Genomic DNA, 27,722 nt, shown 5'->3' with positions numbered 1-27,722 from the left:
CAAAAGATCCATTGAGTATAGAACACGAAAATTGGCAAAATAGAGGGTTTACCCGATCCGGGGATCGTTTGACATAGAAAATGGTCGGTTTACCCAATGGAACCAATCGGATCCATATCTAAGGTCTTGACAAATGTCCACAAAAAATTTCAGCAAAAAAGACATCGGAAATTTGGATTACCAAAAGAACCATGGACTATTATAGCACACGAAAATCGGCAAAATGGGGGTTTATCCTCTCCGTGGTTCATTTGTCCATGAAAATGAGCCGATTTGCCTGTCTGGACCAACCAGCTCCATAGCTAAGGTCTTGATAAACGTCCACAAAATATTTCGGCAAAAATGTCGTCGAAAATCTAGATCACCAAATCATTCATTGACTATAGCACATGAAAATTGGCAAAACGGGGGGATTACCCACTTCGAGGCTCATTTGACTTTGAAAATGGGCCAGTTGGCATGTCGGGACCAATTGGCTCAAAAGCTAAGGTCTTGACGGACGTCCACGAATTTTTTTTGCAAAAATGATGTCGAAAATCTGGATAACCAAAAGATCCATGGAATATAGCCCACGAAAATCTACAAAACGGGGGGTTTACCAGCTTTGAAGCTTGTTTGACCTTGAAAATGGGACGGTTTGCCCGTCAGGACAAATCGGCTCCATAGGTAAGGTTTTGACAGACGTCCATGAAAAATTTCATCAAAAATGACTAAGGAAATCCGGATCACCAAAAGATCCATGGACTATAGCACACGAAAATTGGCAAAATGGGTGGCTTACCCTCTCCGGGGTTTGTTTGACCTTGAAAATGGAGTGGTTTACCCTTCGGTACCAACCGGCTCCATAGCTAAGGTCTTGACAGATGTTCACGAAAAACTTCGACAAAAATGAATTCGGAAATAATCAAATAATCCATGGAGTATTGTACATGAAAATTGGCAAAATGGGTGGTTTACCCGCTCTGGGGCTTGTTTAACCTTGAAAATGGGTTGGTTTACCTGTCGAGACCAAAACCGGCTCCAAAGCTAAGGTCTTGACGGACGTCCACAAAAAAGTTTGGCAAAAATGACGTTAGAAATCTGGATCATCAAAAGATCCATGGTCTAAAGTACACAAATATCAGCAAAACGGGGGGTGTACAACCTCCGGGGTTTGTTTCAACTTCAAAATGGGTCGGTTTTCTAGTCGGGACCAACCTACTCCATATCTAAGGTCTTGACGGACGTTCCCAAAATTTTTTGGCAAAAATGACGTTGGAAATCTGGATCACCAAAAGATCCATGGACTATAGCACACAAAAATTGGTAAGACAGGGGGTTTACCCGATTTGGGGATTATTTGACCATGAAAATAGACCGGTTTTTCCCGTCTGGACCAACCAGCTCCAAAGCTAAGGTCTTCACGGACATCCACAAAATATTTCGGCAAAAATTATGATGGAAATCTTGATCTCAATACCATCCGAAAATCGATAAAATGGGGGGTTTACGCGCTCCGGGGTATCTTTTGACCTTAAAAATGGGCCAGTTTACCCGTCGGGACCAATAGGATCCATAGATAAGTTTTTGAAGGACGTCCACAATTTTTTTTTGCCAAAATAACATCAAAAATCCAGATCACCAAAAGACCCATGGACTATACCACACGAAAGTCAACAAAATGGGGGGTTTATCCGTTTCGGGGATCGTTTGAATTTGAAAATAGGTTGGTTTTCCCGTCAGGACCAACCGGCTCCATAGCTAAGGCCTTGACGGACGTCCATGAATATGTTTGGAAAAAATGACGTAAGAAATTCGAATCACAAAAATATTCATGGACTATACAACACACAAAATTCTGCAAAATGAGGGGTTTACTTTCTCCGGGGATTGTTTGACCTTGAAAATGGGCAAGGTTTTTCCGTCGGGGCCAATCAGCTCTATAACTAAGGTTTTGACGGACTTCTAGAAAATTTTTTGGCAAAAATAACGTCGGAAATCTGGATCACCAAAAGATTCATGAACTATAGCAAACGAAAATCAACAAAATGGGGGGTTTAACCGCTTCGGGGATCATTTGACCATGAAAATGGGCTGGTTTACCTGTCTGGACCAATCGTCTCCATACCTAGGGTCTTGTTGGACGTCTATGAAATATTTTGACAAAACTGATGGCGGAAATCTGGATCACTAAAGCATACTAAAATTGGTAAAATGGGGGGTTTACGTGCTTTGGGAGTCTTTTGACCATCAAAATAGGCCAGTTTACCCGTCGGGACAAACTAGATCCATAGATAAGTTTTTGAAGGACGTCCATAAAATTTTCATCAAAATGACGTCGAAAATCCGAATCACCAAAATATCCATGGACTATAGCACACGAAAGTCAACAAAACTGGCTTTACCCATTTCGGGGATTGTTTGACCTTGAAAATGGGCCAGTTTTCCCATCGGGACCAACCTGCTCTATAGCTAAGGTCTTGACAGATGTCCACGATATTTTTTGGCTAAAATGACGTCGAAAATCTGGATCACCAAAAGATCCATGGACTATAGCACACGAAAATCGGCAAAACGGGGGGTTTACCCGATCGAGGGATCGTTTGACATTAAAAATGGCCGGCTTGCCCATTGGTACCAACAGGCACCATAGCGAATGTCTTGACGAACGTCCAAGAAAATTTTCAGCAAAATTGATGTCGAAAATCCGGATCACCAAATGATCTATGGACTATAGCGAACGAAATTTGGCAAAACGGGGGGTTTACACTCTCTGGGGATCATTTGACCTTGAAAATGGGCCGATTTTCTTGTCAGAACCAATCGGTTCCATAACAAAGGTCTAGACGGATGTCTACGATAATTTTCGTCAAAAATGACTTCAAAAATCTGGATCACCAAAAGATCTATGGACTATATAGCACATGAAAATCAGCAAAACGGGGTTTACCCGCTTTGGGGATCATTTGACCTTGAAAATTGGGTGGTTTACCCATCGGTACCAATTAGCTCAATAGCTAAGGTATTGACAGACGTCCACGGAAAATTTCGGCAAAGATGAAGTTATAAATCACCAAAAAATCCATGGACTATAACACACTAAAATCGGCAAAACGGGGGCTTTACCGCTCTGGGGATCGTTTGACCTTGAAAATGGGATGGTTTACCTGTCTGGACCAATCGGCTCCATAGCTAAGGTCTTGATGGATGTCTACGAAATATTTTGGCAAAAATGATGGCGAAAATCCGAATCACTATAGCATACGAAAATCAGAAAAATGGGGGGGGGGGGGGTTTACGTGATCCGAGAGTCTTTTGACCTTCAAAATGGGCCATTATACCCGTCGGGACTAACCAAGATCCATAGTTGGGTTTTTGAAGGACGTCCACAAATAATTTGGCTAAAATGACGTCGGAAATCGGATCACCAAAAGATACATAGACTATAGCACACGAAAGTCAACAAAACGGGGGGTTTACCCGTTCCGAGGATTGTTAGACCATGAAAATGGGCCAGTATTCCCATCGGGACCAACCTGCTCTATAGCTAAGGTCTTAAAGGACGTCCACGAAAATTTTTGTCTAAAATGATGTCGAAAATCTGGATCACCAAATGATCCATGGACTATAGCACACGAAAATTGGCAAAACGGGGGGTTTAACCGATCCTTGGATCGTTTAATAATAAAAATTGGCCGGTTTGCCCATTGGTACCAACCGGCTCCATAGCGAAGGTCTTGACGGACAACCATGCAAATTTTCAACAAAATTGATGTCGAAAATCTGGATCACCAAATGATCCATGGATTATAGCACACGAAATTCGGCAAAATGAGGGGTTTACACGCTCCGGGGATAGTTTGACCTTTAAAATGGGTCGGTTTTCCCATCGGGACCAATCGACTCCATAGCTAAAGTCTTGACGGACGTCCACAAAATTTGTTGGGTAAAATGTCGTCGGAAATCCGGATCACCAAAAGATCCATGGACTATAGCACATGAAAATCAGCAATACAGAGGGCTTACCCTCTTTGGAGATCGTTTGACCTTGATAATGGGGTGGTTTAGCCGTCAGGTCCAACCGGCTCAATAACTAAGGTATTGACAGACGTCCACTGAAAATTTCAGCAAAAATGAAGTCAGAAATAACCAAAAAATCCATTGACTATAGCACACTAAAATCGGCAAAACAAGGGGTTTACCGCTCCGAAGCTCGTTTGACATTGTAAAATGGGTTGGGTTACCCGATGGGACCAACCAGATCCAAAGATAAGGTCTTGACGGACTTCCACGAAAAAGTTTGGCAAAAATTACGTTAGAAATCTGGATCACCAAAAGATCCATGGACTATAGAACACGAAAATCAGCAAAGCCGAGGGTTTACCCGCTCCAGGAATTGTTTGACCTTGAAAATGGGTCGATCTTCTCGTCGGACCAACCGGCTCCATAACTAAGGTCTTGACGGACGTCATCAAAAATTTTTGGCTAAAATGACGACAGAAATTTGGATCACGAAAAGATCCATGGACTATTAGCACACGAAAATTGGCAAAATGGGAGGTTTACCCGATCCGGGGATCGTTTGACATTAAAAATGGCCGCTTTACCCATTGCTACCAACCGGCTCTATAGTGAAGGTCTTGACGGCCGTCCAAGAAAATTTTTAGCAAAATTAACGTCGCAAATATGGATCACCAAATGATCCATCGACTATAGCACAAGAAATTCAGAAAAATTGGGGGTTTACACGCTCCGAGGATCATTTGACCTTGAAAATGGGCCGGTTTTCCTGTTTGAACCAATAGGTTCCATAGCTAGGGTCTTCACGAACGTCTTCAAAAACATTCGGCAAAAATGACGTCGAAAATCCTGATCACCAAAATATCCATGGACTATAGCACACGAAAATTGCCAAAACGGGGTGTTTACCCTCTCCAGGGATCGTTTGACCTTTAAAATGGGCTAGTTTCCCCATCGGGCAGCTCCATAGCTAAGGTTTTGATGGATGTCCACGGAAAATTTCAGCAAAAATGACTTCAGAAATCTGGATCACCAAAAGATGAATGGACTATACCATATGAAAATTGGTAAAACGGGGGGGAGAGGGGGTTTACCGTCTTTGGGGATCGTTTGACCTTGAAAATTAGTTGGTTTGCCTGTTGGGACCAACCTGCTCAGAGCTAAGGTATTGACATACGTCCACGGAAAGTTTCGGCAAAAATAAAGTCATAAATCACCAAAATATGCATGGACTATATAGCACACGAAAATCGGCAAAATCGGTCTACCGCTCCGGGGATGGTTTGACCTAGAAAATGGGCTAGTTTACCCGCCGGGACCAACTGACTCCAAAGCTAAGGTCTTGACGGACGACCACAAAAAAGTTTGGCAAAAATTACGTCAGAAATCTAGATCACCAAAAGATCCATGGACTATAGAACACAAAAATCAGCAAAATAGAGGGTTTACCCACTCCGGGGATTGATTGACCTTGAAAATGGGTCGATTTTCCCGTCGGGACCAATCGGTTCCATACCTAAGGTCTTGATGGACATCTACAAAAATTTTGGCAAAAATAACATTGGAAATCTAGATCACCAAAAAAATCATGGACTATAGCACACGAAAATCGGCAAAATAGGGAGTTTACACAATCCAGGGATCGTTTCACATAGAAAATAGTTGGTTTACCCATCGGGATCAACCGGATACATAGCTAAGTTTTTGACGAATACCCAGGAAATTTTTTGGATAAGAGACGTCGGAAATCTGGATTACCAAAATATCCATGGACTATATCACACGAAAATCGGCAAACAAAGGTGGGTTTACCCGCTCCGGAGACCATTTGGCCATGAAAATGTGTAGGTTTGCCAGTCTGGACCAATCGACTCTATACCTAAGGTCTTGATGGACGTCTACGAAATATTTTGGCAAAAATGATGGCGGAAATCTGGATCACTATAGCATAAGAAAATCGGTACAATTAGGGGTTTACGTGATCCGGGAGATTTTTGACCTTCAAAATAAGACAGTTTAGCCGTCGAGACCAACCAGATCCATAGATAAGTTTTTCAAGGACGTCCACAAAAATTTTGGCCAAATGACGTCAAAAATGCGGATCACCAAAAGATCCATGGACTAGCACACGAAAGTCGACAAAATGGGGTTTTACTCGTTCTGGGGATTGTTTGACCTTGAAAATGGGCCAGTTTTCCCATCGGGACCAACCTGCTCTATAGCTAAGCTCTTGACAGACGTCCACAAATTTTTTTGGCTAAAATGACGTCAGAAATCCAGATTACCAAATGATCCATGGACTATAGAACACGAAAATCAGCAAAACAGGGTGTTTACCCGATCTGGGGATCGTTTGACATTAAAATGGCCGGTTTGCCCATTGGTACCAAGTGGCTCCATAACGAAGGTCTTGACAGATGTCTACGAAGATTTTTAGCATAATTGACGTAGAAAATCTGGATCACCAAATGACCCATGGACTATAGCACACAAAATTCGGCAAACGGGGGGGTTTACACTCTCCGGGGATCATTTGACCTTGAAAATGGGCAGGTTTTCTAGTTTGAACGAACCGGTTCCATAGCTAAGGTCTTGACGGACGACATCAAAAACTTTCGGCAAAAATGACGTCGGAAATCCTGACCACCAAAAGATTCATGGACTATAGTATACGTAATCGACAAAACGGGGTGTTTACATGATCCGGGGATCGATTGACCTTGAATATGGGTTGGTTTCCCCATCGGAACCAATCGGCTCCATTGCTAAGGTTTTGACGGCTGTTCACAAAAAAGTTTGGCAAAAATTACGTCGCAAATCCGGATCACCAAAAGATCCATCGACTATAGAACAAAAAAATTAGCAAAACAAAGGGTTTACCCACTCCGGGGATTGTTTGACCTTGAAAATGGGTCGGTTTTCCCGTCAGGACTAACCGGCTCCACAGCTAAGGTCTTGATGGAAGTCCACGAAATTTTTTGGCAAAAATAACGTCGAAAATCCGAATCACCAAAAGATCCATGGACTATAGCACACGAACATCGGCAAAATAGGGAGTCTACATAATCCGAGGATCGTATCACAGAGAAAATAAATGATTTACCCATCGGGACCAATCAGATACATAGCTAAGATTTTGACGGACGTCCAGGAATATTTTTGGCTAAAAGACGTCTGAAATCTGGATTACCAAAATATCCATGCACTATAGCACACGAAAATTGGCAAAAAAATGAGGGGTTTACCCACTCCGGGGATCATTTGACCATGAAAATGGGCCATTTTACCTGTCTGGACCAATCGGCTCCATACCTAAGGTCTTGATAGATGTCTATGAAATATTTCGGCAAAAATGATGGCAGAAAACTGGATCACTATAGCATACGAAAATCGGTAAAATTGGGGGTTTACATGCTCCGGGAGTCTTTTGACCCTTAATATAGGCCAGTTTACCCATCGGGACAACCAGATCCATAAATAAGTTTTTGAATGACACCCACAAAAATTTCGAGCAAAATGATGTCAAAAATCCGGATCTCCAAAAGATCCATGGACTATAGCACACGAAAGTCGACAAAACGGGGTTTATCAATTTCGGGGATTGTCTAACCTTGAATATAGACCAGTATTCCCATCGGGACCAACCTGCTCTATAGCTAAGGTCTTCACGGATGTCCACAAAATGTTTTGGCTAAAATGACGTCGAAAATCCGGATCATCAAAAGATCCATGGACTATAACACATGCAAATCAGCAAAACGGGGGGTTTACCCGATCCGGGGATTGTTCAACATTAAAAATTGCCGGTTTGCCCATTGGTACCAATTGGCTCCATAGCGAAGGTTTTGACAGACGTCTACAAATATTTACAACAAAATTGACGTCGGAAATCCGGATCACCAAATGATCCATGGAATATAGCACACGAAATTCAGCAAAACAGGGGGGGATTACACTATCCGGGGATCGTTTGATCTTGAAAATTTGCCGGTATTCCCCTTCTGAACCACCAGTTCCATAGCTAAGGTCTTGACGAACGTCTTCAAAAACGAATGCAAAAATGACGTCAGAAATTGTGATCACCAAAAGATCCATGGACTATAGCATACGAAAATCGGCAAAACGAGATGTTTACCCGCTCCGGTGATCGTTTCACCTTGAAAATGGGCTAGTTTCCCCATAGGAACCAACCGGCTCCATGTCTAATGTCCACAAAAATTTTCGGCAAAAATGACTTCGGAAATTTGGATCACCAAAAGATCAACGTACTATAGCACATGAAAATCGGCAAAACGGGGGGTTTAACCTCTTTGGGGATCGTTTGACCTTAAAAATGGGGTAGTTTACCGGTCGGGACCAATCGGTTCCATAGCTAAGGTCTTGATGGATGTTGACGAAATATTTAGGCAAAAATCTGGATAACTATAGTATACGAAAATTGGTAAAATGGGGGGGTTTACGTGCTCTGAGAGTCTTTTGACCTTCAAAATGGGTCAGTTTACCCGTCGGGACCAACCAGATCCATAGGTAAGTTTTTGAAGCACGTCCACAAAAATTTTGGCCAAAATGACGTCAAAAATCCGGATCACCAAAAGATCCATGGACGATAGCACACGAAAGTCAAAAAAACTGGGGGCTTACCCGTTTCGGGGATTGTTTGACCATGAAAATTGGCCAGTTTTCCCATAGGGACAAACCTGCTCTATAGCTAAGGTCTTGACGGACGTCCACGAATTTTTTTTGCAAAAAAGACGTCAGAAATTTCGATCACCAAAAGTTCCATGGACTATAGCACACAAAAATTGGCAAAACAGGGGGTTTAACCGATTCGGGGATCGTTTAACATTAAAAATGGCCGGTTTGCCCATTGGTACCAACCAGCTCCATAGCGAAGGTGTTGACGGATGTCCACAAAAATTTTCAATAAAATTGACGTCGGAAATCTGGATCACCAAATGATCCATGGACTATAGCACACGAACTTTGGCAAAACGGGGGGTTTACATGCTCCGGGGATCGTTCGACATTAAAAATGGCCAGTTTGCCTATTAGTACCAACTGGCTCCATAGCGAAGGTCTTAACGGATGTCCACGAATATTTTCAGCAAAATTGACTTCGAAAATCGGATCACCAAATGATCCATGGACAACACACGAAATTCAACAAAATGGTGGGTTTACACTCTCCGGGGATCGTTTGACCTTGAAAATGGGCCGCTTTTCCCTTCTAAAATAACCGGTTCCATGGCTACGGTCTTGACGGACATCCACAAAAATTTTCAGCAAAAATGACGTCGAAAATCCTGTTCACCAAAAGATCCATGGACGATAGCATACAAAAATCGACAAAATGCGGTTTTTACCCGCTCCGGAGATCGTTTGACCTTGAAAATGGGCAGGTTTCTCCATCGGAACCAACATGCACCATGGCTAAGGTTTTGACGGATGTCTACGAAAAAGTTTCGCAAAAATTACGTTGGAAATCCGAATCACCAAAAGATCCATGGACTATAGATCGCGAAAATCAGAAAAATAGAGGGTTTACCTGCTCGGGGATTGTTTGACCTTGAAAATGGTTCTGTTTTCCCGTCGGGACCAACCGGCTCTATACCTAAGGTCTTGACGGACGTCCAGAAAACTTTTTTGGTAAAAATGATGTCGGAAATCCGAATCACCAAAAGATCCATGGACTATATCACACGAAAATCGGCAAAATAGGGAGTTTACACAATCTGGGGATCGTTTCACATAGAAAATATCTGGTTTACCCGTCGGGACTAACCGGATACATAGCTAAGTTTTTGACAGACGTCCAGGAAATTTTTTGGCTAAAAGACGTCGGAAATCTGGATTACCAAAATATCCATGCACTATAGCACACGAAAATCAGCAAAAAATGGGGGGTTTACCCGCTCCGCGGATCATTTGACTATGAAAATGGGCCGGTTTACCCATCTAGACCAATCGGTTCCATAGTTGAGGTCTTGATGGACGTCTATGAAATATTTCAGCGAAAATGATGGCGGAAATCCGAATAACGATAGCATACGAAAATTGGTAAAATGGTGGGTTTACGTGCTCGGAGAGTCTTTTGACCTTCAAAATGGGCCAGTTTACCCATCAGAACCAAAAGATCCATAGAAGGGTTTTTGAAGGACGTCCACAAAATTTTTGGCCAAAATGACGTCAAAAATCCAGATCACCAAAAAATGCATGGACAATAGCACATGAATGTTGACAAAACAGGAGGTTTACCCGCTCCGGGGATTGTTTGACCTTGAAAAATGGGCAAGTTTTCGCATCGGGACCAACTGCTCTATAGCTGAGGTCTTGACGGACATTAACAAATTTTTTTGGCTAAAATGACGTTGGAAATCTGGATCACCAAAAAGATACATGGACTACAGCACACGAAAATCGGCAAAATAGGGGGCTTACACTCTCCGGGGTTTGTTTGACCTTGAAAATGGGCATGTTTTCCCATCTGAACCAACCGGTTCCACAACTAAGGTGTTGACGGACGTTCTCACAAACTTTCGGCAAAAATGACATCGGAAATCCTGATCACCAAAAGATCCATGGACTATAGCACACGAAAATCGGCAAAACGAGGTGCTTACCTGCTCCGGGGATCGTTTGACCTTGAAAATGGGCTGGTTTCCCCATTGGAACCAATCGGCTTCATGGCTAAGGTTTTGACGGATGTCCACAAAATTTTTTGGCAAAAATGACTTCGGAAATTTGGATCACCAAAAGATCCATGGACTATAGCACATGAAAATCGGCAAACGGGTGGTTTACCCTCTTTGGGGATCGTTTGACCTTGAAAATGGGGTGGTTTACCCGTCGGGACCAACCGGTTCCATAGCTAAGGTATTGACAGACGTCCACGGAAAATATTTGCAAAAATGAAGTCGGAAATCTACAAAAATCCATGGACTATAGCACACAAAAATCAGCAAAACGGGGGGTTTACCTCTCCGGAGATTGTTTGACGTTGTAAATGGGATGGTTTACCCGTCGGGACCAACCGGCTCCAAAGCAAAGGTCTTGACGGACGTCCACGATATTTTTTTAGCAAAAATTACGTCAGAAATCTGGATCACCAAAAGATTCATGGACTATAGAACACGAAAATCAGCAAAACGGAAGGTTTACCCACTCCGGGGATTGTTTGACCTTGACAATGGGTCGATTTTCCTTTTGGAACCAACCGACTCTATAGCTAAGATCTTGACGGACGTCCACAAAATTTTTTGACATAAATGACGTCGAAAATCTGAACACGAAAATCGGCAAACCAATTAGTTTACACGATCTGGGGATCGTTTCACATAGAAAATAACCGGTTTACCCATCGGGACCACCCGGATACATAGCTATTTTTATACGGAAGTCCAGGAAATATTTTGGCATAAATGACATCGAAAATCCAAATCACCAAAAGATCCATGGACTATAGCACACGAAAATTGGCAAAACGGGGGGTAGTTTACATGCTTCGAGGATCGTTTGACCTTGAAAATGGGCCGGTTTCCCCGTCGGAACCAACCAACTCTATATCTAAGGTCTTGACATCCGTCCACGAAATGGTTTTGTAAAAATGACGTCGGAAATCTTGATCAGCAAAAGGTCCTTAGACTATAGCACATAAAAATAAGCAAAACAGGGGGTTTACCTGCTCCGGGGATTGTTTGACCTTGAAAATAGGTCACTTTTCCCATCGAGACCAACCGGCTCCATAGCTAAGGTCTTGACGTACGTCCATGAAATTTTTTGGCAAAAATGACGTTGGACATCTGTATCACTAAAAGATCCAGTGAGTATAGAACACAAAAATTGGCAAAATAGAGGGTTTACCCGATCCGGGTATCGTTTGACCTAGAAAATGGTTGGTTTACCCAATGGGACCAACTGAATCCATAGCTAAGGTCTTGACAAACGTCCACGAAAAATTTCAGCAAAAGAGACGTCGGAAATCCGGATTACCAAAAGAACCATGGACTATTATAGCACACGAAAATCAGCAAAACGGGGGGTTTACCCTCTCTGTGGTTCATTTGACCATGAAAATGAGCCGATTTGCCCATCTGGACCAACTAGCTCCATAACTAAGGTCTTGACAAATGTCCATGAAATATTTGGGCAAAAATGACGTTGGAAATCTAGATCACCAAATCATTCATTGACTATAGCACATGAAAATTGGCAAAATGGGGGGATTACCCACTTCGGGGTTTATTTGACTTTGAAAATGGGTCGGTTGGCCCGTCGGGACCAATTGGCTTTAAACCTAAGGTCTTGACGTATGTCCACGAAATGTTTTAGCAAAAATGACGTCGAAAATCCGGATAACCAAACGATCTATGGAATATAGAACACGAAAATTGGCAAAACGGAGGGGTTAACACGCTCCGGAGCTCGTTTGACCTTGAAAATGGGACGGTTTGCCCGTCGGGACAAATCGGCTCCATAGCTAAGGTTTTGACGGACGTCAATGAAAATTTCATCAAAAATGACAACGGAAATCTGGATCACCAAAAGATTCAGGGACTATAGCACACGAAAATTGGCAAAACGGGGGGTTTACCCTCTCCGGGGTTTGTTTGACCTTGAAAATGGGGTGGTTTACCCGTCGGGACTAATCGGATCCAAATCTAAGGTTTTGACGGATGTCCATGAAATTTTTTAGCAAAAATGACGCTTGAAATCCAGATCACCAAAAGATCTATGGACTATATAGCATCTTGACCAACCAGCTCCATACCTAAAGCCTTGATGGACGTCCACGAAAAGGTTTAGAAAAAATGACGTAGAAAATCTAGATCACCAAAAGATCCATTGACTAAGCACACGATAATCAGCAAAACGGGGGGTTTACCCGCTCCGGGGATCATTTGACTTTGAAAATGGGACGAATTTCCCGTTCAGATCAACCGGCTCTATAGCTAAAGTTTTGACAGACGTCCACAAAATATTTCGGCAAAAGTGACGTCGAAAATCTGGATGACCAAAAGATCCATGGACTAGCACACAAAAATCGGAAAAACGGTGGCTTTATCCGTTCCGATGATCGTTTGACCTTGAAAATGGACTGATTTACTCATCGGGACCAACCGGCTCCAAAACTAAGGTCTTGACACACATCCATGAAAATTTTTGCAAAAATGACGTCTGAAATCTGGATCACCAAAAGATCCATGGACTATAGCACACAAAAATTGGCAAAATGGGGGCTTTACCCACTCGGGGGATCATTTCACCATAAAAATGGGACGGTATTCCGTTCTGGACCAACCGGCACCAAAGCTTATGTCTTAACGGACGTCTATGAAAAATTTCAGCTAAAATGACGTCGGAAATCCGGATCCCCAAAAGATCCATGGACTAGCACACAAAAATTGGCAAAACGGGAGGGTTTATCTGCTCCGGAGATCATTTGACTTTGAAAATGGGTCGGTTTTCCCGTCAGACCAACCGACTCCATAGTTAAGGTTTTGACAGATGTCCATGAAAATTTTGGCAAAAATGACGTCGAAAATCCAGATCAACAAAAGATCCATGGACTATACCACACAAAATTTTGCAAAACTGGGGGGTTTACCCACTCTGGGATCCTTTGACCTTTACAATGGGCCGGTTAACCTGTCGAGAACAATCGGCTCCATAGCTAAGGTCTTGAAGGATGTCCACAAAATTTTTTGGCAAAAATGACGTCAAAAATCTAGATGATCAAAAGATCCATGGACTAGCACACAAAAATTGCCAACTTGGGGGTTTACCCGCTCTGGGGATCGTTTGACCTTGAAAATGGACCGGATTGCCCATTGGGACCACTCGGTTCCAAACCTAAAGTCTGGACATCCTAAAAAAATTTTGGCAAAAATGATGTCGGAAATCCTGATCACCAAAAGATCCATGGACTATAGCACAAGAAAATCAGCAAAACGGGGTGTTTACCCAGTGCAAGGTTTATTTGACCTCGAAAAGTGGTTGGTCTCCCCATCGGGACCAACCGGCTCCATAGCTAAGGTCTTTACGGATGTCCATGAAAATGTTTCGGAAAAAATGACATCAGAAATCCGGATCACCCAAAAGATCCATGAACTATAGCACATGAAAATTGGTAAAACAGGGGGTTTACCCGCTCCGAAGTTCGTTTGACCTTGAAAATGGGTCGGTTTTCCCATCGTCACCAATCGGATCCATAGCAAAGGTTTTGACGGACCTCCACAAAAAATTTCAGCAAAAATGACGTCGAAAATCTGGATCACCAAAAGATCCATGGACTATAACACACGAAAATCAGTAAAATGCGGGGTTTACCTGCTCTGGGGATCGTTTGTCTTTGAAAATGGGCCGATTTGCCCATCGGGACCAACCAACTCTATAGCTAAGGTCCTGAAAGACGTCCACGAAAAGTTTTATCAAAAATGACATCAGAAATTCGGATTAACAAAAGATCAGTAGACTATAGCACATGAAAATCAGCAAAACGGGGCGTTTACCCACTCCAGGAATTGTTTTACCTTGAATATAGGTCAGTTTTCCCGTCAGGACCAACCGACTCCATAGCTAAGGTCTTGAAGTACGTCCACGAAAATTTTTGCCAAAAATAACGTCGGAAATTTGGATCACCAAAAGATCCATGGACTATAGAACACGCAAATTGGCGAAATAGAGGATTTACCCAATCCGGGGTTCATTTGACATATAAAATGGCCGACTTATCCGTTGGGAACAATTGGATCCATATCAAAGGTCTTGACCGACGTCCACAAAAAATTTAAGCAAAAAAGACGGCGGAAATCTGGATTACCAAAAGATCCATGGACTATTATAGCACACGAAAATTGGCAAAACGGGGGGTTTATCCGCTCTGGGGTTCATTTTACCATGAAAATGAGCCTGTTTGCCCGTTTGGACCAATCGACTCCATAGCTAAGGTTTTGACAGATGCCCACGAAATATTTAGGCAAAACTGACGTCGAAAATCTAGAACACCAAAAGATTCATGGACTATAGCACACAGAAATCAGCAAAATAGGGGGTTTACCCACTTTCAGGTCTCATTTGACTTTGAAAATGGGACAATTTACCTGTCGGGACAAACCAGCTCAAAAGCTAAAGTCTTGACATACGACCGCGAAAAATTTCAGCAAAAATGACTTCGAAAATTCGGATCAACAAAAGATCCATGGATTATAGCCTACAAAATTTGGCAAAACGGGGGGTTTTATCCGTTACGGGGCTCGTTTGACCTTAAAATGGGCTATTTTTGCTGTAGGGACAAATCGACTACATAGCTTGGGTAATGACGAGTGTCCACGAAAATTTTTGGCAAAAATGACTTTGAAAATCTAGATCACCAAAAGATTCATGGACTATAACACACGAAAATCGGCAAAACGGGGGGTTTACCCACTTCGGGTCTCATATGACCTTGAAAATAGGCTGATTTCCCGTCAGGATCAACCGACTCAAAAGCTAAAGTCTTTACGGACGCCCATGAGAAATTTAAGAAAAAATGACATTGGAAATCTGGATCACCAAAAGATACATGGATTATAGCCTACGAAAATTGGCAAAACGGGGGGGTTTACCCGCTCTGGGGATTGTTTGACCTTGAAAATGGGCCGGTTTGCCCATCGGAAAAAATTAGCTCCATAGCTATGGTTTTGACGGAAGTACACAAATTTTTTTGGCAAAAATGACTTCGGAAATGTGGATCACCAAAAGATCCATGGAATATAGCACACGAAAATTGGCAAAACAGGGGGTTTACCCTCTTTGGAGATCGTTTGATCTTGAAAATTGAGTGGTTTACCCGTCGGGACCAACCGGCTCCATAGCTAAGCTATTGGCAGACGTCCATGGAAAATTTCGTCAAAAATGAAGTAAAAAATCACCAAAAGATCCATGGACTATAGAACACGAAAATCAGCAAAACGGAGGGTTTACTCGCTCCGAGGATTGTTTTACCTTGAAAATGGGTCGGTTTTCCCGTCGAGACCAATCGGCTCCATAGCCAAGGTCTTGTCGGACGTCCACAAAATTCTTTGGTATAAATGACGTCGAAAATCCGAATCACCAAAATATCCATGGACCATAGCACATGAAAATCGGCAAAACAGGGAGTTTACACGATCCGAGGATCGTTTCCATAGAGAATAGCTGGTTTACCCGTCGGGACCAACCGGATACAGAGCTAAGTTTTTTACGGACGTCCAAGAAATTTTTTGGCTAAAAGACGTTAGAAATCTGGATTACCAAAATATCCATAGATTATAGCACACGAAAATCTACAAAAAATGGGGGGTTTACCCGCACCGGTGATCATTTGACCGTGAAAATGGTCCGGTTTACACGTGTGGACCAATCGACTCCATAGCTAAGGTCTTGATTGATGTCTACGAAATATTTGGGCAAAACTGATTGGGGAAATCTGGATCACTATAACACACGAATATCGATAAAATATGGTGTTTACCTGCTCCAGGAGTCTTTTCACCTTCAAAATGGGCCAGTTTACCCGTCAGGACCAACCAGATCCATAGATCAGTGTATGAAGGACGTCCAAAAAACTTTTGGCCAAACACTGGGAGTTTACCCGTTCCGGGGCTCGTTTGACCTTAAAATGGGCTATTTTTGTTATAGGGACAAATCGACTACATAGCTTAGGTAATGACGGGCGTCCACGAAAAATTTTGGCAAAAATGACTTTGAAAATCTAGATCACCAAAAGATTCATGGACTATAACACACGAAAATTGGCAAAACGGGGGGTTTACCCACTTCGGGTCTCATATGACCTTGAAAATAGGGCGATTTCCCGTCAGGAACAACCGACTCAAAAGCTAAAGTCTTTACGGACATCCATGAGAAATTTAAGAAAAAATGACATTGGAAATCTGGATCACCAAAAGATACATGGATTATAGCCTACGGAAATTGGCCAAACGGGGGGGTTTACCCGCTCTGGGGATTGTTTGACATTGAAAATGAGCCGGTTTGCCCATCGGAAAAAATTAGCTCCATAGCTATGGTTTTGACGAAAGCACACAAAATTTTTTGGCAAAAATGACTTCGGAAATGTGGATCACCAAAAGATCCATGGAATATAGCACACGAAAATTGGCAAAACAGGGGGTTTACCCTCTTTGGAGATCGTTTGACCTTGAAAATGGGAGGGTTTACCCGTCGGGACCAACCGGCTCCGTAGCTAAGCTATTGGCAGACGTCCATGGAAAATTTCCTCAAAAATGAAGTAAAAAATCACCAAAAGATCCATGGACTATAGAACACGAAAATCAGCAAAACGGAGGGTTTACTCACTTCGAGGATTGTTTGACCTTGAAAATGGGTCGGTTTTCCCGTCGAGACCAATCGGCTCCATAGCCAAGGTCTTGTCGAACATCCACAAAATTTTTTGGCATAAATGACGTCGGAAATCCGAATCACCAAAATATCCATGGACCATAGCACATGAAAATCGGCAAAACAGGGAGTTTACACGATCCGAGGATCGTTTCCATAGAAAATAGCTGGTTAACCTGTCGGGACCAACCGGATACAGAGCTAAGTTTTGGACGGACGTCCAAGAAATTTTTTGGCTAAAAGACGTTAGAAATCTGGATTACCAAAATATCCATAGATTATAGCACACGAAAATCTACAAAAAATGGGGGGTTTACCTGCTCCGGGGATCATTTGATCGTGAAAATGGGCCGGTTTACACGTCTGGACCAATCGGATCCATAGCTAAGGACTTGATGGACGTCTACGAAATATTTCGGCAAAACTGATGGGGGAAATCTGGATCACTATAACACACGAATATCGATAAAATATGGTGTTTACGTGCTGCGAGAGTCTTTTCACCTTCAAAATGGGCCAGTTTACCCGTCAGGACCAACCAGATCCATAGATCAGTGTATGAAGGACATCTAAAAAAAATTTGGCCAAAAACGGGGGGTTTACCCGTTCCCGGGATTGTTTGACCTTGAAAATGAGCCAGTTTTCCTATCGGGACCAACTTGCTCTATAACTAAGGTCTTGACGGACGTCCAGGAAAATTATTGGCTAAAATGACGTCAAAAATCTGGATAACCAAAAGATCCATGGACTATAGCACACGAAAATCAGCAAAATAGGAGATTTATCCGATCCGGAGATCGTTCTACATTAAAAATGGCCGATTTGCCCATTGGTACCAACCGGCTCTATAGCGAAGGTCCTGATGGACGTCCACGAAAATTTTCCGAAAAATTGACTTCGAAAATTTGGATCACCAAATGATTCATGGACTATAGCACAAAAAATTTGGCAAAACGGGGGGTTTGCATGCTTCGGGGATCGTTTGACCTTTAAAATGGGCTGGTTTCCCCATAGGGACCAATCGACTCCAAACCTAAAGTATTGACAGACGTCCACGAAACATTTCGGCAAAAATGAAGTAAAAAATAACCAAAGAATCCATGGACTATAGCACACAAAAATCAGCAAAATAGGGGGTTTACCGATCAAGGGTTCGTTTGACCTTGAAAATGGGATGGTTTACCCGTCGGGACCAACCGACTCCAAAGCAAAGGTCTTGATAAACGTCCACGAAAAAGTTTGGAAAAAATTACGTCGGAAATTTGGATCACCAAAAGATCCATGCACTAAGAACACGAAAATCAGCAAAACAGATGGTTCACCCGCTCCGGGGATTGTTTGACCTTGAAAATGGTTCGGTTTTCCCATCGTGACCAACCGACTTTATAGCTAAGATCTTGACGGCGTCCACAAAAATTTTTGGAAAAAATGACGTCGAAAATCTGATTCACCAAAAGATCCATGGACTATAGCACACAAAAATCTTCAAAACAGGGAGTTTACAGGATCTGGGTATCGTTTCACATAGAAAATAGCCAGTTTACATATCGGGACCAACCGAATACATAACTATGTTTTTAACGGATGTCCAGGATATTTTTGGATAAAGGACGTCGGAAAGCTGGATTACCAAAATATCCATGGACTATAGCATACGAAAATCGGCAAAAAACGAAGGGTTTACCTGCTCCGGGGATTGTTTGACCTTGAAAATTGGTCGATTTTCCCATTGGGACCAACCGGCTCCATAACTAAGGTATTGACGGACGTCCACAATTTTTTTTGGAAAAAATGACGTCGAAAATCCAGATCACCAAAAGATCCATGGACTATAACACACGAATATTGGCAAAACGGGGTGTTTACACGCTCTGGGGATCGTTTGATCCCGAAAATAGGATAGTTTCCCCATCTTGACCAACCGGCTCCATAGCTAAGCACTTTACGGATGTCCATGAAAAATTTCAGCAAAAATTACATCGGAAATTTGGATCACCAAAAGATCCATGGACTATAGCACACGAAAATTAGCAAAACGGGGGGTTTACACTCTCCGGGGATCATTTGACCTTGAAAATGGGCCGGTTTCCCCGTCGAGACCAACTAGATCTATAACTAAGGTCTTGCCATACGTCCACGAAATGGTTTAGCAAAAATGACGCCGAAAATCCAAATCAACAAAAGGTCCATAGACTATAGCAAATGAAAATCAGCAAAACGGGGGGTTTACCCGCTCCGGGGATTGTTTGACCTTGAAAATAGGTCAATTTTCCCATCGAGACCAACCGGTTCTATAACTAAGGATTGACGTACGTCCACGAAAATTTTTGGTAAAAATGACGTCAGACATCCGGATCACCAAAAGATCCATTGACTATAGAACACGAAAATTGGCAAAAAAGAGGGTTTACCTAATCCAGGGCTCGTTTGACATAGAAAATGGTTGGTTTACCCATTGGGACCTACCGGATCCATAGCTAAGGTCTTGACTAACGTCCACAAAAAATTTCAGCAAAAAAGACATCGGAAATCCGTATTATCAAAAGAACCATGGACTATCATAGAAAACGAAAATCGGTAAAATAGGGGGTTTACCCTCTCCGTGGTTCATTTGACCATGAAAATGAGCTGATTTTCCCGTCTCGACCAACCAACTTCATAACTAAGGTCTTGAAAAACGTCCCCGAAATATTTCAGCAAATATGACGTCGGAAATCCAGATCACCAAATCATTCATGGAATATAGCACACAAAAATTGGCAAAACGGGGGGGTAACCCACTTCAGGGCTCATTTGACTTTGAACATGGACCGGTTTGCCCGTCGGCACCAATCGACTCAAAAGCTAACGTCTTGATGGACATCCACGAAAAATTTCAGCAAAATTGACGTCAGAAATCTGGATCACCAAAAGATCCATGGAATATAGCCCACGAAAATTGGTAAAACGGGGGGGGGGGGGGGGTTTACCCTCTACGAAGATTGTTTGACCTTGAAAATGGTCTGGTGTACAATCGGGACAAATCGGCTCCATAACTAAGGTTTTGACGGACGTCCACGAAAAAATTCATCAAAAATGACTACGGAAGTCCGGATCAACAAAAGATCCATGGACTATAGCACACGAAAATCGGCAAAACGGGGGGTTTACCCTCTCCGAGGCTCGTTTGACCTTGAATATGGGGTGGTTTACCCGTTGGTACGAACCCGCTCCATAGCTAAGGTCTTGACAAACGTCCACAAAACATTTCGACAAAAATGAATTCGGAAATAACCAAAAAATCCATGGACTATTGCCCATGAAAATCGGAAAAATGGGTGGTTTACCCGCTCTAGGTTCGTTTAACCTTGAAAATGGGTTGGTTTATCCTTCGGGACCAACCGGCTCCAAAGCTAAGGTCTTGACGGATGTCCACCAAAAATTTTGGCAAAAATGACGTCGGAAAACCAGATCACCAAAAGATCCATGGTCTATAGAACACGAAAATCAGCAAAATGGGGGGTGTACACCCTCCGGGATTTGTTTCAACTTGAAAATGGGTCGGTTTTCCCGTCGAGACAAACATGCTCCATATCTAAGGTATTGACGGACGTCCGCAAGTTTTTTTGGCAAAAATGACGTTGGAAATCTGAATCACCGAAAGATCCATGGACTATAGCACACGAAAATTTGCAAAACAGGGGGTTTACCCGATCCGAGGTTTGTTTCACATAGAAAATGGCCGATTTACCCGTTGGGAAAAATGGATCCATAACTAAGGTCTTGACGGATGTCCATGAAAAATTTAGGTAAAAAGACGTCGGAAATCTGGATTATCAAAAGATCCATGGACCATAGCACACGAAAATCAATAAAATGGGGGGTTTACCTGCTCCAAGTATCATTTGAGCATGAAAATGGGCCGTTTTTCCCATCTGAACAAACCGGCTCCATAGATATGATCTTCACGGACGCCCACAATATATTTCGGCAAAAATGATTGCGGAAATCTTGATCATATAGCATCCGAAAATAGATAAAGTGGGGGGTTTACGTGCTTCGAGGTATCTTCAAAATGGGCCGGTTTATTCGTTGGGACCAATCGAATCGATAGATAACTTTTGAAGGACTTCCACGAAAAAGTTTGGCCAAAATGACATCGGATATCCGGATCACCAAAAGACCCATGGACTATACTACACGAAAGTCGACAAAACGGGGGGTTTACCCATTCCGGGGATCGTTTGACCTTGAAAACGGGCCGGTTTTCCTATCAGGACCAACCGGTTCAATAGCTAAGGTCTTGACGGACGTCCACGAAATTTTTTGGCAAAAATGACGTCGGACATCTGGATCACCATAACATCCATTGACTATAGAACACGAAAATTGGCAAAATAGAGGGTTTACCCAATTCGGGGCTCGTTTAACATGGAGATTGGTTGGTTTACCCATTGGGACCAACTAGATCCATAGCAAAGGTCTTGACAAACGTCCACGAAAAATTTCTGCAAAAAAAGACGTCGGAAATTCAGATTACCAAAAGAACCATGGACTATTATAGCACACTAAAATCGGGAAAACGGGGGGTTTACCCTCTCCGTGGTTCATTTAACCAAGAAAATGAGCTGATTTACCCGTCTGGACCAACCAGCTCCATAGCTAAGATCTTGACAGACGTCCACAAAATATGTCGGCAAAAATGACGTAGGAAATCCAGATGATCAAATCATTCATGGACTATAGCACACGAAAATCAGCAAAACGAGGGGATTACCCACTTCGGGGATCATTTGACTTTGAAAATAGGCCGGTTTACCCGTCGGGACCAATCGGCTCAAAAGCTAAGGTCTTGACGGACGTCCACAAAATATTTAAGCAAAAAAGACGTCATAAATCCGGATCACCAAAAGATCCATGGAATATAGCCCACGAAAATTGGCAAAACGGGGGGGTTTACCCGCACTGGAGCTCGTTTGACCCTGAAAATGGGCCGATTTGCCCGTCTTGACAAATCAGCTGCATAGCTAAGGTTTTGACAGACGTCCACAAAATATTTCTTCAAAAATGACTACGAAAATATGGATGACCAAAAGATCCTTGGACTATAGCACACGAAAATCAGCAAAACCGAGGGTTTACCCTCAGCGAGGCTCATTTGTCCTTGAAAATGGGGTGCTTTACCCGTCGGTACCAATCAAATCCATAGCTAAGGTCTTGACAGTTGTCCACGGAAAATTTTGGCAAAAATGAATTTAGAAATCACCAAAAAAATCCATGGACTATTGCAATGAAAATCGGCAAAATGGGTGGTTTACCCGCTCTGGGCTCGTTTAACCTTGAAAATGTGTTGGTTTACCCGTCGAAACCAACCGACTCCAAAGCTAAGGTCTTGATGGATTTACACGAAAAACTTTGGCAAAAATGACGTCAGAAATTTGGATCACCAAAAGATCCATGGTCTCTAGAACACGAAAATCAACAAAACGGGGTGTACACCCTCCGGGGTTTGTTTCAACTTGAAAATGGGTCGGTTTTCCCGTTGGGACTAACCTGCTCCATAGCTAAGGTCTTGGCGAACGTCCACAAAAGTATTTTGCAAAAATGACGTTGGAAATCCGAATCACCAAAAGATCCATGGACTATAGCACACGAAAATTGGCAAAACATAGGGTTTACCCGATCCGGGGATTGTCTCACATAGAAAATGGCCGGTTAACCCATTGGGAAAAACCAAATTCATAGCTAAGGTCTTGACGGACTTCCATGAAAAATTTAGGCAAAAAACCGTCGAAAATTTAGATTACCAAAAGATCCATGGACCATAGCACACGAAAATTGGCAAAATGGGGGGCTTACCCGCTCCGGGTATCATTTTACCATGAAAATGGCCCGGTTTTCCCATTTAGACCAACCGGCTCCATAACTAAGGACTTCACGGACGTCCAAAAAATATTTCGGCAAAAATGAGGGTGGAAATCTGGATCACTATAGCATCCGAAATGGGCCGGCTTACTCGTCGGGACCAATCAGATCCATAGATGACTTTTTGAAAGACGTCCACGAAATGTTTGGCCAAAAAGACATCAGAAATTTGGATCACCAAAAGACCCATGGACTATACCACACGAAAGTCGACAAAACAGGGGGTTTACCCGTTTCGGGGATTGTTTGACCTTGAAAATTGACCGATTTTCCCGTCAGGACCAATCGGCTCCATAGCTAAGGTCTTGACGGACATCCATGAAAAAGTTTAGAAAAAATGACGTAGAAAATCCAAATCACCAAAAGATTTATGGAATATACAACCCACAAAAAGCGGCAAAACGAGGGGTTTACCTGCTCCGTCGGGACCAACCGACTCTATAGCTAAGGTCTTGACCGAAGTCCAGGAAAAGTTTTGGCAAAAATGACGAAAAAAATCCGGATCATTAAAAGATTCATGGACTATATAGCACACGAAAATCGGCAAAATGGTGTGTTTACTCGATTCGGGGTTCGTTTGACATTTAAAATGGCCGGTATCCTCGTCTGGACCAATCGGCTCCATAGCGAAGGTCTTGACGAATGTCCATGAAATTTTTTGGCAAAATTGACGTCGAAAATCTGGATCACCAAAAGATCCATGGACTATAGAACACGAAAATTGGCAAAACGGGGGGTTTACACTCTCCGGAGATCGTTTGACCTTGAAAATGCGTCGGTTTTCCCATCGGGACCAATCGACTCCATAGCTATGGTTTTGACGGACGTTGTCAAATTTTTTTGTCAAAAATGACTTCCGAAATCCTGATCACCAAAAGATCCATTGACTATAGAACACGAAAATCGGCAAAACGGGGAGTTTACCCACTCCGGGGATCGTTTGACCTTGATAAGGGGTTGGTTTCCCCATCGGGACCAACCAATTCTATAAATAAGGTGTTTACGGATGTCCACAAAAATATTTGTCAAAAATGACATCAGAAATCTGGATCACTCAAAAGATCCATGGACTATAGCACACAAAGGTTGGTAAAACGGGAGGTTTACCCACTCTGGGGTTCGTTTGACCTTGAAAATGTGTCGATTTTCCCGTTGGAAATTTTTTGGCAAAAATGATGTCGAAAATCTAGATTACCAAAAGATCTAGGATTATAGCACACGAAAATCGGCAAAATAGGGGGTTTACCCACTTCAGGGTTCATTTGACCTTAAAAATGGGCCGGTTTGCCTGTCGGGACGTACCAACTCAAAAGCTAAGGTCTTGACGGACGTCCACAAAATATTTCAGTAAAAATGACGCCGGAAATCCTGATCACCAAATGATCCATGGATATAGCCCACGAAAATCAGCAAAACAGTGGTGTTTACCCACTCCGGGGATTGTTTGACCTTGAAAATTGGCCGGTTTGCCCGTCGGGACTAATCGGATCCAAATCTAAGGTTTTGACGGATGTCCATGAAATTTTTTAGCAAAAATGACGCTTGAAATCCAGATCACCAAAAGATCTATGGACTATATAGCATACTAAAATCGGCAAAACAGGGGGTTTACCTGCTCCGGGGATCGTTTGACCATGAAAATGGGTTGGTTTACCCATCTGGACCAGCCGGATACATAGCTAAGGTCTCGACGATCGTACACGAATTTTTTTAGCAAAAATAAAGTCAGAAATCACCATAAAATCCATGGACTATAGCACACGAAAATCGGTAAAACGGGGAAGTTTACCCGCTCTGAAGATCGTTTGACCATGAAAATGGATTGGTTTACCTATCGGGACCAACCGGCTCCAAAGCTAAGGTCTTAACGGACGTCTAAGAAAAAGGTTAGAAAAAATCATGTCAAAAATCCAGATCACCAAAAGATCCATGCATTATAAAACACGAAAATCGGCAAAACGGGGGGTTTACCCGCTCAGGGGATCGTTTGAGCTTGAAAATAGGTCGATTTACATGTCCGAACCAACCATCTCCAAAGCTAAGGTCTTGACGGATGTCCACGAAAAGGTTTGGCAAAAATGACGTCGGAAATCCGGATCACCAAAATATCTATGGACTATAGAGGACGAAAATCAATAAAACGGGGGGTTTACTTGCTCCGGGGATTGTTTGACCTTGAAAATGGGTCGGTTTTCCCGTCGGGACTAACCGGCTCCATAACTAAGGTCTTGATGGATGTCTACAAATTTTTTTGACAAAAATGACGTCGGAAATCTGGATCACCAAAATATACATGGACTATAGCACACGAAAATTGGCAAAACCAGGAGTTTACCCGATCCGATCTTTTTTCACATAAAAAATGGCCGCATTACCCATCGGGACCAACCAGATCCATAGCTAAGATCTTGACGGACGTCCACAAAAAAATTCAGCAAAAAGACATTGGAAATCTGGATTGCCAAAAGATCCATGGACTATATCACACGAAAAGAAGCAAAATGAGGGATTTACCCGCTTCAAGCATCATTTGACCATGAAAATGGGTCGGTTTGCCCATCTGGACCAACCCACTCAATAGCTAGGGCCTTGACAGACGTCCACGAATTTTTTTGGCAAAAATGACGTCAAAAATCTGGATCACCAAAACATCCATGGACTATAAAATACGAAAATTGGCGAAACAGGGGGTTTACCCGATCCGGCGCTCGTTTGACATAGAAAATTGTCGATTTACCCATTGGGACCAACCGGACCCATACCTAAGGTCTTAACAGATGTCCATGAAAAATTACAGCTAAAAAGACGTCGGAAATTCAGATTACCAAAAGATCCATTGACTATTATTGCACACGAAAATTAGCAAAACGGGGGGTTTACCCGCTTCGAGCATCATTTGACCATGGAAATGGGTCGGTTTGCCCGTCTGGACCAACCGACTCCATAGCTAGGGTCTTGACGGACGTCCACGAATTTTTTTGGCAAAAATGATGCCAAAAATCTGGATCACCAAAAGATCCATGGATTATAAAACACGAAAATTGGCGAAACAGGGGGTTTACCCGATCCGGGGCTCGTTTGATATAGAAAATTGTCGATTTACCCATTGGGACCAACCGGACCCATACCTAAAGTCTTGACAGATGTCCATGAAAAATTACAGCTAAAAAGATGTCGGAAATTCAGAATATCAAAAGATCCATTGACAATTATTGCACACGAAAATTAGCAAAATGGGGGGTTTACCCGCTCTAGGGATCGTTTGATCTTGAAAATGGGCTGGTTTACCCGTCGGGACCAATCGACTCCAAATCTAAGGTCTTGACTAGCGTCCACAAACAAGTTTGGCTAAAATTACGTCGAAAATACGAATCGCCAAAAGATCCATGGTCTTTAGCACCCAAAAATCAGCAAAACAGGGTGTTTACCCACTCAGGGGATCGTTTGACCTTGAAAATGGGATGGTTCCCCATTAGGACCAATCGGCTCCATAACCAAGGTCTTGACGGAAGTCTAGAAAAAATTTCGGCAAAAATGACGTCAGAAATACGGATCACCCAAAAGATGCATGGTCTATAGCACACAAAAATGGGTAAAACGTGGGGTTTACCCGCTCTGGGGCTCGTTTGACCTTGAGAATGGGTCGGTTTGCCTGTCGGGACAAACCGGCTCCATAGCAAAGGTCTTGACGGACAATCACTAAAATTTTCGGCAAAAATAACGTCAAAAAACTGGATCACCAAATGATCCATGGACTATAGCACACGAATATCGGCAAAATGGGGGGTTTACCAACTCCGGTGATCGTTTGACCTTGAAAATGGGTTGGTTTACCCGTAGGGACCAACCAACTCTACTGTTAAGGTCTTGACAGACGTCCACAAAAAGATTTAGTAAAAATGATGTCGGAAATCTGGATCACCAAAAGAAGTATAGAATATAGCATACAAAAATTAGCAAAACAGGGGGTTTACCCGCTCTGGGGATCTTTTGACCTTGAAAATGGGCTAGTTTTCCCATCGGGACTAATCGGCTCCATAGATGAGTTCTTGACGAACGTCCACGAAAATTTTTGGCAAAAATAACGTCGGAAATCCAGATCACCAAAACATCCATGTACTATAGCACATGAAAAATAGTAAAACGGGGATTTACCTACTCCGGGGATTATTTGACCATGAAAATAAGCCGATTTGCCCGTTTGGACCAACCAGCTCCTTAACTAAGGTCTTGACGGACGTTCCTGAAAAATTTCGGCAAAATTGACGTCGAAACTCGGGATCACCAAAAGATACATGGACTATAGCAGATAAAAATTGGCAAAACGAGGGGTTTACCCGTTTCGAGGTTCATTTGACCTTGAAAATGGGCCGGTTTGCCCATCTTGACCAACCAGCTCCATACCTAAAGTCTTGATGGACGTCCATGAAAAGGTTTAGAAA

This window comes from Solanum verrucosum, unplaced genomic scaffold (assembly GCF_900185275.1).
Source record: "Solanum verrucosum unplaced genomic scaffold, falcon-dt-bn FXZP01000224.1, whole genome shotgun sequence".
Taxonomy (NCBI): domain Eukaryota; kingdom Viridiplantae; phylum Streptophyta; class Magnoliopsida; order Solanales; family Solanaceae; genus Solanum; species Solanum verrucosum.
The sequence above is the reverse complement of the archived record's forward strand: the minus strand, read 5'-3'. Positions refer to the sequence as shown.